Here is a 16,228-nt window from a genome sequence, read left to right as displayed (position 1 = left end):
TTATAGGTATAGACCATTCCATACCCTCAAGAAATTCCAGCAAAAACCTAACAACCAGCCGTCGTTACTGCCATTGCGCACAGAAATCACTTTTTCCATTGTTTCTAACATAACAGATGTACTGAGGCTAAAACCATTTTCAGGATTACCGGTAACCACTGTACAAGAGTAATGAAGATTGCGAGAGAGTTGTAAGCTCAATCTGTTAAGTCCAAAGTGGCTGAATAGTAGCTTGGTTCCTACCAGTTTTGGCAAATAGCAAAGAACTTTGCAGCAAATTTACCCTATGCAACCAAGGTCGCCAACTCCCCCTCCCTCCGTATTTCCTCCTGTATCAGAAAAACACTATACGACATTTAAATATCTGTGCATGATGTTGCCAAGCTAATCAAAAATCTTGATTCCAGTAAAGTAGCTGACCCTGATGGCATTCCAATTATAGTGCTCAAAAAGCTTCAACCAGAACTAGCTCCCATACTGACAAAGCTGTTTAAACATTGTCTTAGGGAGAATTGCTTCCCAACACCCTGGAAAATCTCATCGGTATGCCCTGTATTTAAGAATTCAGGTGATCGGTCATCTATCTCTCAGTACAGACCAATAAGTCTCCTGTGCGTCATGAGTAAGTTACTAGAATCTATGTTAAATGGAGAAGTAGGCAACCATCTCAGCAAAAATAACCTTCTTAGTGACATGCAATATGATTTCCGTTCTGCTAAATCTACAGCAGATGTGCTTACAGTTATTTCTCATAGAATTAGTGAAACTCGATGAAGGCTTCCTTTCTAGGGCAATTGCTCTTGACATATCAAAGGCCTTTGATAGGGTATGGCATAAAGGTCTACTTCACAAGATCTCTAGCTATAGTATAGCTGGAAATGTCTTTTCAATTATTAAATCATTTCTTTCTGAGAAGTTCATAAGAATAGTGATTGATGGGCAGAAATCAGAAGCTCATAGTATTAATGCTGGAGTCCCTCAGGGATCAAACACTCTTCTTGATCTACATTAATGAGTTTCTAAATCACATCCTTAGATCATTCACAGATATTTTTGCTGATGATGCTACCATCTATGGCAGCAGATCAAAGGCCGTAAACGACTAAGTTCTCTCTGATTCTCTCTCCTCTGATCTTGAGCATGTGGTTCAATGGGGAAAAAAGTGGCTGGTTACTTTTAATGCATCCAAAACCAAGCTTCCATCTTTGCATGATTAACGTTCTGATCCCTATCTGGCATCAATTGAAATGAATGGCTCTTGTCTTGGGGAGGCTCCATGTTTTGACAAGCTTCTGGGCTTGACCTTTACTCCTGATCTAAAATGGAATACATACATCAAATCCGTTGCCAAGGCCGCTGGAAAAATTATGGGATCCTTCTATCGATCTAGTAGATAGCTACCTGCTTATGCAATTTCTTACCTATATAAGAGCCAGGTACATCCAAGGATGAAGTATTGCTGTCATATCTGGGCAGGAGCTGCGAGGAAGATCTTATCCTGCCTTGACGTGGGGGATGCCCTTTTCTCTTCCCTGCAACCTCTTTCTCACAGAAGAGACATTGCGAGCCTGTTTCTTATTTATCTTTATTTTCATGGCAAGCACTCATCTGTGCTCCAATCTATGGTCCCCCTCACCAAACATTCATGAGAAACACTCGTTTGACTGAAAACACTATCAATAATTTCCCCCATTCTTTATCTATGCCTGAACCTAAACGTAAATTACATGAACAAAGCTTCTTTCTTAGAACTGCACACCTGTGGAACTCTCTTCCATTTACCAGCTTTCCAGCTGACGACAATATGGCCGTCTTCAAGTTCAATGTGAAAAAGTTCTTGATGAGCCATTCCCTTTAAGTAATCCAATTTTATCAAATATACACTTCTACGATTACTATGATATTGTCCTTTTGTCCACTGTACACTCTTTAACCCTTTTTTTTTTTTACATGGGTGTCACCACTTATCAAGGCCCGGAGGCCACTCAGGGATAAGGGTTATTGTGTGTACAGTAATCAATGAGATAGTATTGTAGTAATCATTAGCATTGGAGATTTGATAGAGTGTCTTACTTAAGGGGGGCGGTTTGTCAGGAATTTGTTTATGTTGGATTGGAAGACATCGAAGTTGTAGTCAGGTGGGAAACAGGCGAACGGAAGAGAGTTCCACAATCGTGCACTTCTGAGAAAGAAGCTCTGCTCATGGAATCTACGTTTGGATTTAGGCACAGATGAAGAGTAGGGAAAATTATTGACAGTAGTTTCAGCCAGACGAGTGTTTCTCGTGAAAGATTGGCGACGGGGGACCAGAGATTGGAGCTCAGACGAGCACTTGCCATGGAAATAACGATAAAACAAAGATAGGCTCGCAACGTCTCTTCTGTGGGAGAGAGGCTGCAGGGAAGAGAAAAGGGTATCCCCCCACCAAACCACGAAGTCTATTTTGTACTCTGTCAAGGCAGGATAGGCTGTTTTTAGCAGCTCCTGCCCAGATATGGCAGCAGTACTCCATTCTTGGACGTACTTGGCTTTTATACAGATAGAGAATTGCATCAGTAGTGAGATATCTTCTGTAGAAGGATCCCAACATTTTCCCAGCATCCCTGGCAACAGATTTGATGTACATGCTCCATTTCAGATCAGGAGTAAAGGTCAAACCCAGAAGCTTGTCAAAACATGGAGCCTCCCCAAGACAAGAGCCATCCATTTCAATTGATGCCAGATGGGGATCAGAGCGTTGATGATCTAAAGATAGAAGCTTGGTTTTGGATGCATTAAAAGTGACCAGCCACCTCTTCCCCCATTGTACCACGTGCTCAAGATCAGAGGAAAGAGAATTAGAGAGAACTTTGTCATTTACGGCCTTTGATGTGTTGCCATAGATGGTCGTGTCATCAGCATAGGTGTCAACGAATGATTTAAGTATGTGTTTTGGGAGATCATTGATGTAGATCAGGAAGAGAGTTGGGCCCAGGATGGACCTCTGGGGGACTCCAGCATTAATACTGTGGGCCTCTGATTTCTGCCTATCAACCACTACTCTTATGAGCCTATCAGAGAGAAATGATTTAATGATAGAGAGAATATTTCCAGTAATACCGTAGCTGGAAATCTTGTGAAGTAGGCTCTTATGCCATGCCTTATCTAAGGCCTTCGATATGTCAAGAGCAATTGCCCTGGAAAGGAAACCTTTGTCAAGCGATTCACTAATCCTATGTGATATAACCGCTAGCACATCTGCTGTAGATCTTGCAGAGCGGAAACCATATTGCATGTCACTAAGAAGGTTGTTTCTGTTGAGGTGGTTGACTACTTCTTTATTTAATATGGATTCCAACAACTTACTCATGACACACAGGAGACTTATTGGTCTGTACTGAGAGGGAGATGACTTTTCACCTGAATTCTTAAATACAGGGCATACTGATGAGGTTTTCCAGGTTGTTGGAAAGCACTTCTCCTTAAGGCAACGCTTAAACAGTTTTGTAAGTATGGGGGCAAGTTCTGGTTGGAGCTTATCCTCGAGTGCCCTCTGGGCCTTGATAAGTGATGATTCCCTTGTAAAAAAAAAAAAAAAAGACGATGACTGGCGCACATTTCAAGTGACACTGGTGGTTTGACATTAACATTGGCGTTGATCAAATATCATCAAATAGCAGACATGATCGAATCGTCGCGAGTAAGATTTTTTCAAATACAATACACTTTTCAAATTGTGTGATACCATTTCTGCACAACATCCATTTATTTAAATGTATTTTGTGTAAATATTGTGTTTTGTTTCATTAAAAACTTACTTATATTTAATTTGCTCTTGTGGAGAAGTAAGCAATGTTTGGTAATTAATATAGCTCATTTTTTTTTAAATTTATTTATTATTATGAGTAGTAGTAGTAGTAGTAGTAGTAGTAGTAGTAGTAGTAGTCGCTCCCCGCCGCTTAACCGCCCCCCTCCATAATGTAAACAGAATTTTTGTGAAATGTTAAACGGTAATCTACTCGGTAAATGTTGGCGCCTTACTAACGGAAAAACAGTTAATTAAACTGCAGAAGTACCTGTTAAACCACACAAGTTTTATAATTGAATATCCCCCCCAAAAAAAAAGAAAGAAAAACATCACCTACACAATTTCTATAATTGACCCTCCCCCCTCCCCCCCAAAAAAAGAACGGAAAACATAAAGATGTCTTTGTAAACTCGTGAAAACTTTCTTTGGTGCTTGTACAATTTAATCAAGACATTAAAAAATGAAAATATTGAAAAGAAATATATTTGTACGTACTCGTTATGGAATAAAGTTTTCATACAAAAAAAATCGGTACTCCTTGGGCGTTGAGTTCCATAGCGACTAGCAGAAAACCAAGCGTTTTGCTCCCTTCCTGACACATGCGCACGTAACGATTATTTGTCAAATTATTTATCTAGAAAAAAGTTTTACTCTTTATGAATATTAAAAGAAAAAAGTCACTAGACATTTATCAATAATGTCTCACTTTTACAGACACTTGTTTTTAAATTTTTTTAAATGACTTTTATCGATTTCTTTTTAATAGCATTTGCAGGTATGCTGACATTTGTTTTTTAATTTCTTTTTAAATTACGACTTTTTTTTACATAGGCATCACCACTTATGAAGGCCAAGAGGCCACTCGGGGATAAGAGTTAAAGAGTCTACAGTAGAGATTTTTGGACAATATATTTTATCTTAATAGCATTTTTACCAAAAAACGAAAAAAAATAACTAAACCATTTACTGATAATTTCTCACTTTTACAAATATTTTTAACAAATAAATGTAATCAAAGACAAGATAAGTTACTTTTCTAGCTAATTGGATAAGTTTTTGTGTGTGTGTGTGTGTGTTTTTCTTTAATGTAAAATGTTTATTCGGTTCGAAAAACGAGTAACGCTGCCGATAAAAGTCGTCATTTAAAAATAGATTTAAAAAAACAAATGTCAGCACACCCATCCGCAAATGCTATTAAAAAAAAGGTCGATAAAAGTTGTCATTTAAAAAGAAATTTAAAAACAAATGTCTGTAAAAGTGAGACATTGATAATCGTTTGGTTACTACGGTAACGTCAGTAAATAAAAAATGTTACGTGCGGATGCGTCAGGAAGGGAGCGGCATGGCACTTGTTTTTTTTTTTTTTTTTTTTCTGTTGAGCGCCATGGAACTCCAGCAGTTTTTTTTTCTTTTCTTTTCTTTTTTTTTACCGAGGAAAATCAAATTTTAATGTGATCGATCGGGTAGCGCCCCTTTTTTTCTTCTTCTTTTTTTCGCTTAGGAGAAAGGAGTGCCAGGGGAGATAACTCCAATCACCGCTTAAAGTTTATATAAATTTGACGAAATTATTTTGAAACATGAGCATACTTAGATAATTTTTTTTTTCACTTATTTTACAGAGTTCCTGTGTCCTTTTTTTCTTTTTGCATTTTGTTCTTTGTTAATTAATTTTTCGTTTAAAAGCATCCCCCTCCTAGTGTCCGTAAGCAGCCAAACGCCAAACCGTGACGATAGATCGATCTCATTAAAATTTGATTTTTTTCTGTAAAAAAAAAAAAAATAATAAATAAAAAAAATAAAAAAAACTACCTGACCGAATTAAGTGAAATTTTTTTTTCGGAGAACTACATTCCATAACGGGTACGTACAATATTAGTTTTTTTTTTTAATATTTTTTTTTTTTTTTTTTTGATGTCTTGATTAAACTGTACAATTTTTGGTATTATTATACAAACACCGTGACAGCGAATTAGTAAAATCTTTTACGTAGTATTCTGTTACGTTTCGGTGTGCTGAACACGAATCTGAAAACTGGGTTAGGGTTAGGGTACATTTTTTTCTACTAATTCGCTGTCACGGTATTTGTATAAATTTACCCAATTTTTTTAGATCAATTAAAACCCATTAAAAACTACGTAACAAAAAAAAAAAAAAAACTGTCCGAGCGTAAGTGGTGCACTGGTGCTGCAGTGAGACCATCGTCATTTGATCATGTCTGATTTCGTACAAAAGGACGGCAAGTTGTAAACGAGTAACAGAATCTTCCACGGATTAGACAGCACGTGGTTAACGGTGCAGTAATTATCATATATGACAATATTGGAAAGTCTTTAAATGGACAATGTCATTTTTAAACGTGACTTTGGAATTCTATTTAACTTTCTGTGTCCAAATAAATAATAAATTTAAATAAAATTTGTCACTGTTTTTGTGTTTTCTTGTTGGCATTAAATTTGTTTAGCTGAAATATTTAATATAGAAAAGCAACCCCAATTATTGCCGACCCAACGTTTATTTTATTAATTCGTATTAATCTTGCATTAGTTAAGCCTTAATGATGAACGAATACTCTGTAAACTTCCTCATGCGTTACGAAAAGACTTATTAAAACAAGGAACGGAATAAATTTTACACCGTTTAATACTGACCTTGCTTTGTTCGTGGTCAGTCTTTTCTTTTCACGTTTAAATCGTGTTTTTCATCCTTAGTTTGGATTCTTTTCAATTTTTGTATAGTTTATTTTTCTATGAATTAGAATAGAACACACGATAGACATTTTATAGTTTATTAAGAAAAAAAAACTGACGGACTAAATTTTCTGCCTTGACCACAAAATCATCCCGTTTTTGGCAGTTGGCTTTCCTGGAATTAAAAGTAAGTATTCTTTTCTTCTTATTTTAATTATCCGATAATTTTTTTTTTTTTTTTAACATTTAAGTAATTTTAATTTTATTTCACTTAAAAATTTCACAAAAATCTCGCTTTCGTCTTGCTCAATATGAATATCCGGTTAATGTAAACATTCTTTCCAACTCCAAAAAAAAAAAAAAAAAAAAAAACTTACAATGATGATATTTATATTTTCCGAGGGCGCTGAAAACGAATATAAGATTTGGTGTTTATGTATTTTGGTACCGCGCTATTTTTAAATAGTTTTTTCAGGTTAAATTCAAATTTTAAAATATCCTTTTCGGTGCTAGTGCACTTACTGATCCGCGCTATTTTTTAAATCGTATTTCCAAGTTTAATTAAAGTTTTATTATGTTTTTTTATTATTATTATTCAATTGTATAGTTAAAGTATAGAATAGGTACAAAACACCTTCCCCATGTTAAGAATGGCTTTTTAAATAATAACGTTATTATTTCAGCACGGATCAATAAGTGAACGGCACTCGTACCTCTGTTTTGTTGTTGTTGTTGTTTTAATTAAATTCTTAGGTGGAAGCACAGAATAGTAAAAAACATCCTCCCTTCCCCATGTTAAGAATGGCTTTCGAAATAATAACGTTATTATTTCAGCGTGGTACCAAAATTACATAAGTACCTAAGATTTCATTTAAAAGTGGCGCAGAGAAATAGTTTTCATGATATGTATGGAAAAAAAAAATGAATTGGATGAATGTTACTTACATCTGGCAGGCCCAGCGACGGGGGATATTGTGACCAACCTGAATACTTCTGATATTTATAGTCAGGATTGAGTTGGAGGGGTGGGAGGTGATTAAAACCTATATATTCAGGGTTGGTCTCTCTCTCTATCTGTTCCCAGTCTGTACTGTGTTATCATAGAGACCATACCGTTAGTCTTCTACTCTGGAATTTTAGATAGTTCTGTTACCAGACCCCATTGGGCGGGTCGCTTAAGGAGGATTTCTTTTTTGCAACCCCGATTGCTGCCTGCACCTTTAAGCATCACCCTTCAACCTTTTTTTTTATCATATGAAAAAAGAACTTTTTCCAAAAATGGAAATCACTTTTCTGTATAATTTTAACGTAAAATGAGCACCCATTTTCTGGCCACCTAGTGATATATATATATATATATATATATATATATATATATTTCTGGCCACCTAGTGATATATATATATATATTTAATTTGCCGCAAATAAGTGTTTTTTTTTTCCGGATATTAAGCAATGTAATTCCTTATGTTATTAGTCATGGCCATTTCTGTATGCACAGGTGGTGCGCATGTCAAAAATATATGTACAGAAATAGCTATCATTGATATCATAAAGATACCATTGCTTAACATCCGGAAAACTATTTTGCAGCAAATTTAAATAAGATATGTGTTTTGAGCATAACCAAAAATTTACCCACCCCCTTAAAAATAGCTTTTAGGCAGCCCAAAAAACAAAAAAATTATCACTGGATGGCCGAAAAGTGGGTGCTCATTTTATGCTAAATTTAGATAGAAAAGTAATCCCCACTTTTTGAAAACAATAATTATTTCTCTGTGCCACTTTTAAATGTTATATTCGTTTTCAGCATCCCTAAAAATCTATAGAAGTTATTGTAAAGTTTTTTGGGGGAGTTGGAAAATATCTTGACATTGACAGAATATCCATTAAAAAATAAATCTGCTACATATTTTTTCAATATATTTAAATCTACAGAATGTCTCACTTTTGTATAAATTGTGTGATTTTTTTAAGAAAACAATACTTTCTATTAAAAGGTAAATATAAAATGAAATTCAAAGTTGATTTCGTTATTAGATGATGTTTGACGATAGATTTCTACAATTGTGTACATATAATAAAAAGGTTAAACATGTAAGTTCGCACTCACATGTTTTTGTTTGTTTTTACATTATTATCAAGTTTAATATATTATTTTGGTAATTGTGCATAAAGGGAGAGCCTAACTTTCAAACATACCGGAAGCGTCTCTCAGTTGAGATATGAAAGCACAAAATGGATATAATTTTCAAATATATTTTATATTTAATTTTAAGGATTTAAAAATAAATGCTTTGGCAATATTATTTACTGGATTCGGACTGATTATGTTGTTTGAATTTAATGTTTTTAACATATGTGAGCTATTCACATTTTAAAATATTTTATGTTGCACATTCCCCTTTTATAAACTGCTAAAACTGTAAAAAAAAAAATAATGTGATGCATTCATTGTTTTTGTTTCATTTTTCTGTAAATAAATATATTTTTAAAATATCTAAATAGTTTGACAAAATATATAACATTAACTTAAATAAAGTAGTTATTTGAATAGATATGTGATCAAAAATACAAAAATTAATTCATAAAAAAGTTTGTATTTTTATACATTTTTATTATAAGGGGGTGAAAAAAAACAAAATATATTTGAAAATTCTATCCATTTTGTGCTTCCATACATCAATTGCTTCTGGTGTGTTTGAAAGTTAGGCTCTCTCTTTATGCACAATTACCTATTATTTTAATAATAATATAATAATAATTACAATAATAATATTTCATTAAATTAATAAATAAATAAATATAATTGTTTACGCACTTATGTTACAATGCTATTTTTTTAAATAGCATTTTCAAGTTAAATTCAAGTTTTATATCTTTTTTTATTAAATTATTAGGTGAAAGTACAGAATAATTATAAGAGACCTCTGGGCACATGCCTTCTTGATTTAATATACATGTACTCAAATCGTACACATGCACACACACACCCACACACCTTTAATATGCACCTGTTACTTGCCCTTGTCATAATTTCTCGTTTGCCCAACAGATGGTATTCTTTACTTCCGCCTTTTCTGTCTCTATCTTTCTCTTTTGATTTGAACCTTCAATGTGATTGGTGTACGCCTCAACAGGATGTCTGCCTTTCTCAAGGTAAGAATGAATACATATATTAACTCTTGCATACAGTATGAAATCTTGTGATCACACATGCAAACATCCAGACATATGTATGCACAAAGAACATTCTAACTCTGTACGAGTATACACAACAAACTTACAATGAACATTGTACTATATGTGTATCTCACAGAAGAGATGTTGCAAGTTTGTCTCTGATTTATCGTTATTTTCATGGCAAGTGCTCGACTGAGCTTCAATCTATGGTCTCCCCTCACCAAACTTTCACAAGAAACACTCGTCTAGCTGAAAACACTACCAATAATTCCTCCCATTCTTTATCTGTGCCTAAACCAAAACGTAGATCCCATGAACAAAGCTTCTTCCTTAGAACTGCACGCCTATGGAATTGTCTTCCGTTTTCCTGCTTTCCAGTTGACTACAATCTGGTTGTCTTCAAGTCCAATGTAAACAAGTTCTTGATGAGCCATTCCACTTAAGTTAACAAATTTACCAAATTTCCATTACTAACGATTACTATATTTTCTAATTGACTACTGTACACTCTTAACCCTTATCCTTGAGTGGTCTCTGGGCCTTTATAAATGGTTATGCCTATGTAAAAAAAAAAGCAAGCACAGTTAAACTGAAACAAAACAAAATTTTGTGAATAAATTATTTTTATAGTTTTACTACAATACTTTTTTTTTTCAAAATAATAAACATTTCTGTAGGGAGTAAGTTATGTATCTACTTGTTGTGGCACCTGGATTGGAATCAGAAAACAATGTCCTTGTTTTTTAGTATGCCATATTTTCATATTCGAGTATTAGATTTTTGGCATACATGATTCACATGTTCACACTTCATTTGTCCCTCGCCCTTTTTTAAGGCAGCTGTATGCTACATGTGCAGTCTTATTCAGGCCATTGCCATGAGAGGTTGAATGCATATTAGTCTGCTACCAGAACTTGGAGGAAGATCAAGGTCGCAACACGCCAACCTGCTGCAATGTTTAAGGGAATTCTGCTGGGAATTTGCTTTATTTTGCATCAGGTAATTATTTTCTTATTTATCTGGATTAAATTCCTTTTCCAGAATAGAGGTTTCCCTACTTGTGTCTCTGGAGACACGCACACTGATTGATCACACTCTGGAGAAACTTGAGGTATTAAGGCCCTTAAGGCAGATGTTTTGAAGTTACACAACCAGAATATCGACTTATAATTAGAGGATTAAACTTACCTTATCTTAGCCTGGGCTGCATCCTTCACTTTTTTTTATTATTACATTTTCACCCCAAACAAGGCATAGTGTCACTTTGATGTAGGGGACTGCTATCAGTGACATAAGCTACAGGGATACTTTGTAGGGAGTTGAGCAGCAAGATGTCTGTTCACATTACACTTGAACTTATGCATGTCAGTACAATTGAGGAAGCAGGAACCCAGAAGGAAATCTCAAAGCCTAGCAGTTCTAGGGAAGAAACTATTAAAGTAGAAGGCTTTCTTACATCTAGGGATCTCTACTATGTAGGTGTGGGACTTTGCTGCTTGTCGGGTTTGTTGGGGAAAATTATATTGAGGGGGTACAAGAGTTTGTAGTTCATCGGAGCATCCGCCATCAAAATACTTGTAAAAAAAGTGGGATGCAATATTTTGTCAATTGGACATGTTAAAGCTTAGATGACAGTTCAGGACCTATCAGTTTAGCAACTCTCTTTTGAACCCTGTCTAGGAGTGAGAGACCAGCAGCAGATGTACCAGCCCAAATGTGACAACAATACTCCATACATTGGCAAATGGTGGCCTTGTAGAGGGACAGGATACTTCCATGCTAACAATGTGATAAAGGCCCTCCTACAAGTAAGACATGCATCTACACACACATTGCAACAAAAAAAAATGTTAATTTATTCAATTTCCATTTCTTTTTTTTTTTTTTTGTCTCTTGAGAGGGGAGAATGTAGAAAATAAGTACTTAATTGCCGTAGCACCTGGATTGGAATAAACAAATAATGACCTTTTTTAGTACGCCATGTATTAGATTTTGACATGCATGATTCATGTCTTTATGTGATTTCACTTCATGCCCCCCCCCCCCTTTTTTCCTTTTAAGGCAGCTGTATGCCACAGGGTGATATTCAGGCAATTGGAAGTGCATATTAAGAGTTGAGGGCAATTGAAACAAGTGACCAGGTAAGATTGATTGCAAAATGTATGTGTACTTTTATGATAAACAAGTTTTTATTTCATATTTTCTCATATATTGCATCAATGTCATTGTCTCTATTCATTTTCATCTCTCAATCTTTTTGTACATTTTTTTGTGACAAAACTTGGCAAAAATTAGTTTCCTTGAATTATTAATCTCTTGTTTATAATTTACTAATATATAAAAACCTATTTTTTTTAAATATCACCACAAAAAGAGATAACATTTAGTATATCTCTAGAAAATCTAGAAAGTTTTCAGACATGAAGCAAACATAATTAACGTTAATTTAAGAGTGTTTACAAGGAGATTGTATATGGATTAATCTTTTTCCTATTGTCTATTATAAGATGTAATCATTTGTGGGTGTGCAGAAAAATGAATAATTAAAAAAGTAAATATTTCTTCGGTCATGGATAATTTATTTCTAACTGAATGATGAGATAAAAGTAATTATTGTAGTATCATAATCAGAAATGCAATGTAATGAGATTTTCTGTTTTAATAGTGAACAAAAAATCATAAACAGAATTATTGGGGAAAAAGTAAAAATTGCTATAGTGCTGAAGGATTTGTCTATAGAAGTCCACTGAGAAAAATTATGGATAATATGATCATAATATATGAAACAGTTTAACGTTGATTGTGTTTTGTGAATTGTAAAAATGAGAAAAAACAGACATAAAATTAAACTTTTATAGCAAATATGTAAATCTGTGGATCTGAGAAGTTATGCTATAAAAATAATGAAGCCTTTTAAAAATCTTGTGGTGGTGACATGAGGTGAGTGGGAGAACTGAATGGATAGGGAGAGAAAGTATTTTCATCTTTCTTTATGGAATTACATATTTAAGACAGGGATTTTGTTTGAAATGTAATAATTTTTAAATGTTGAGGAAATGTAAGTATAGTTTAGCAAAACATGTTTAAGGTAGTGCTATAAGTGATGAGATTGAAGTAGCTGGAGAATATTATGGCAGAAGAAATTCTGCAATTGGGTAGCAAGAATGCCCCCAATGCTTGCTCTTACTAAGGGATTCAGAGAGATGATATATGGATGCAAACTATTCCCAATGCCATCACTCTGCACCTATAATCATATCATGCCACTCATGCATCTGATGTTGGACATTCTTCACCCCTTGTTGGGTTGCTAGATTCTTCTCTCATCCACACAGCTCAAATTATGGTGATCCATAGATGGTGATTCTGAGCAGAATCATGCAATAGTTAGCCACTCGAGTTCACCATCAAAAGTTGACTATCTCTGGACAGGATAGTTCAGGTAAGTCATTCTTGATGGTTGCTCAGTTGTCCACTGACAATGTAACACAACCGAACAGGTAGGAGGGTTACACTGTGAATTAGCTCCCCCTCTGACCTACAAGCGGCATGTTCAAACACACATATTTTTTATTTTAATTCTTGGTACTTGTGCAGAATTTGAACCAGGCGTAATTAAGTGGCCGCTTGGCTTTGCTCAGAATATAACATTAACTGCCAGCTTTCACCAAACATCACCGATTATTAAAGCATAACAACACTACTACAGGGAAACAGTTGAAGTAAACATTTAAATATCATAAAATCACTAGAAAAAATATATATAATGAAAATAAAAAAGAAATAACAACCTACTGTAACAATTTGTTTTAATCTTGTAACAATTTTTTAAGTAAAAAAATAAACAAGTTGTATTTTTCCTCAATTAAATTTTTTGTCCAAAACAATTAATAAGGTAACTAATTCTTTTGTATTTTTCATATTTTTTTAACAAACTTTTTTAAAAAAGCACTTTTATGTTTTTCATGTATTACTTTTTATGCATTTTTCTCTTTATTTTGTAACTAGTAATGTAAACTTTTTTATGTTTTCCTTACATGAACAATTTTTTTCCTGTAGGATAGGGGCTGGACGACCTATTTTTTTTTTTGTTTGTTTTATTTTTTGTTTATTTAAAAGACAGCTGGGATATTCCCTTAGGATTAGGTAAACTTTTCTATGGTCGCATTTAACAGTGTAAAGTGTGGTGAGAAGGGACAGCAGATGTAGAAGCACCTTCGCAAAGTGGGTAACTTTCCAATATATGGCTTAAGATGGAGCAAAAGGACAAAATGACATCTTCAAGCATCTACAACTTCTGATCAAAGGTGGAGATATTCATCTTGTATAAAGTTGTTAGGAATGGTTTTTTTTTCCTCCCCAAAATCATCTGCTCTTTGCCACACATCAATTGGCTGATCCGTGTATTACAGCATATTACAGTCAAACCTGAGTGCATGACGTTATGTTCCAAGCAAAGCTGAGCAGACGGTTAGTTACATTAGATTAAAATTCTGCACTAGTAATTTTTATTAAAAACAATACTTAAATTTTCTTCACACTATATATTCGGTCTTTAAATTTGTCTGCTACTAAAAGTACTTCATCTTTTATATTATTTTCATGGATATTTATTCCTATCTAATTTTATTTGCTAACATATCACAGAATAGTTCTTAATTGTAAAGTTTTTATAGAATTTTTTTTATTATTTATTATTTATTCAGTTATATAGATATATTTTTTAAATTTACATATTAGTGAAACAGTAACTGAATTGTGTTAACATTTGGGGAAGTAGTATTTTCCATCGGACAGTCATGAATTTAATAGCTGTCCTGTTTTTAAATCTTTGAAAAAGCTGATGATCTCTGTTGTCTACTAAATAATTTAAGTTTTCTCTTTTCATTGATATATAGTTGAATTCACTTTTTTAATTGTCGGCTGATGCAAGTGCTAAGTCGGTAATATGCTGCACCTCATTTCCTTAGGAATTTAAACTGCATTATTTTATATTTTTATACAAAAAATACTTAAAACTTCTTTAGACTATATATATATATATATATATATATATATATATATATATATATAAAAGTTGTTATATATATATAAAGTTATGTTTATATATATATATATATATAAAGTTATGTTTATATATATATATATATAAAGTAATGTTATGTTAATATATATATATAAGTAATGTTATGTTAATATATAAGTAATGTTATGTTAATATATATATATATAAGTAATGTTATGTTAATATATATATAAGTAATGTTATGTTAATATATATATAAGTAATGTTATGTTAATATATATAAGTAATGTTATGTTAATATATATATAAGTAATGTTATGTTAATATATATATAAGTAATGTTATGTTAATATATATATATATAAGTAATGTTATGTTAATATATATATATATAAGTAATGTTATGTTAATATATATATATATAAGTAATGTTATGTTAATATATATATATAAGTAATGTTATGTTAATATATATATATAAGTAATGTTATGTTAATATATATATATAAGTAATGTTATGTTAATATATATATATAAGTAATGTTATGTTAATATATATATATAAGTAATGTTATGTTAATATATATATATAAGTAATGTTATGTTAATATATATAAGTAATGTTATGTTAATATATATATAAGTAATGTTATGTTAATATATATATAAGTAATGTTATGGTAATATATATATAAGTAATGTTATGTTAATATATATATAAGTAATGTTATGTTAATATATATATAAGTAATGTTATGTTAATATATATATAAGTAATGTTATGTTAATATATATATAAGTAATGTTATGTTAATATATATATATAAGTAATCTTATGTTAATATATATATATATATAAGTAATCTTATGTTAATATATATATATATATAAGTAATCTTATGTTAATATATATATATATAAGTAATCTTATGTTAATATATATATATAAGTAATCTTATGTTAATATATATATAAGTAATCTTATGTTAATATATATATATATAAGTAATCTTATGTTAATATATATATATATAAGTAATCTTATGTTAATATATATATATATATATAAGTAATCTTATGTTAATATATATATATATAAGTAATCTTATGTTAATATATATATATAAGTAATCTTATGTTAATATATATATATAAGTAATCTTATGTTTATATATATGTATATATATATGTAAAAATGTATAAAAGTAATGTTTATATATATATATAAAAGTAATATGTTTATACATATATATATGTATATATATATAAAAGTAATGTTTATATATGTGCATATATATAAAAGTAATATGTTTATACATATATATATATATATATGTATATATATATAAAAGTAATGTTTATATATGTGTATATATATAAAAGTAATGTTTATATATATGTATATATATAAGTAATGTTTATATATATGTATATATATAAGTAATGTTTATATATATGTATATATAAGTAATGTTTATATATATGTATATATAAGTAATGTTTATATATATGTATATATAAGTAATGTTTATATATATGTATATA

General features: G+C 31.7%; 1 protein-coding gene across 8 annotated transcripts in view; it reads left to right on the top strand.

The window, feature by feature from the left end:
* Positions 1 to 5,187: 5,187 nt before the first annotated feature.
* The window catches only part of LOC145292226 (uncharacterized), a 66,452-nt gene continuing 55,411 nt past the window's right edge, over positions 5,188 to 16,228 (top strand). For 4 of the 8 annotated variants that reach the window (XR_013869574.1, XR_013869572.1, XR_013869571.1 and 1 more), the window contains exons 1-2: positions 5,674 to 6,661; positions 11,719 to 11,798. The gene's annotated coding sequence lies outside the window, so the exon portion shown is untranslated. The other 4 variants (XM_080138551.1, XM_080138550.1, XM_080138548.1 and 1 more) reach the window with 4 other exon arrangements.

This window comes from Euprymna scolopes, chromosome 13 (genome assembly GCF_053919585.1).
Source record: "Euprymna scolopes isolate OS-2025 chromosome 13, ASM5391958v1, whole genome shotgun sequence".
NCBI classification, from domain to species: Eukaryota; Metazoa; Mollusca; class Cephalopoda; order Sepiida; family Sepiolidae; genus Euprymna; species Euprymna scolopes.
The sequence above is the reverse complement of the archived record's forward strand: the minus strand, read 5'-3'. Positions and strand labels throughout refer to the sequence as shown.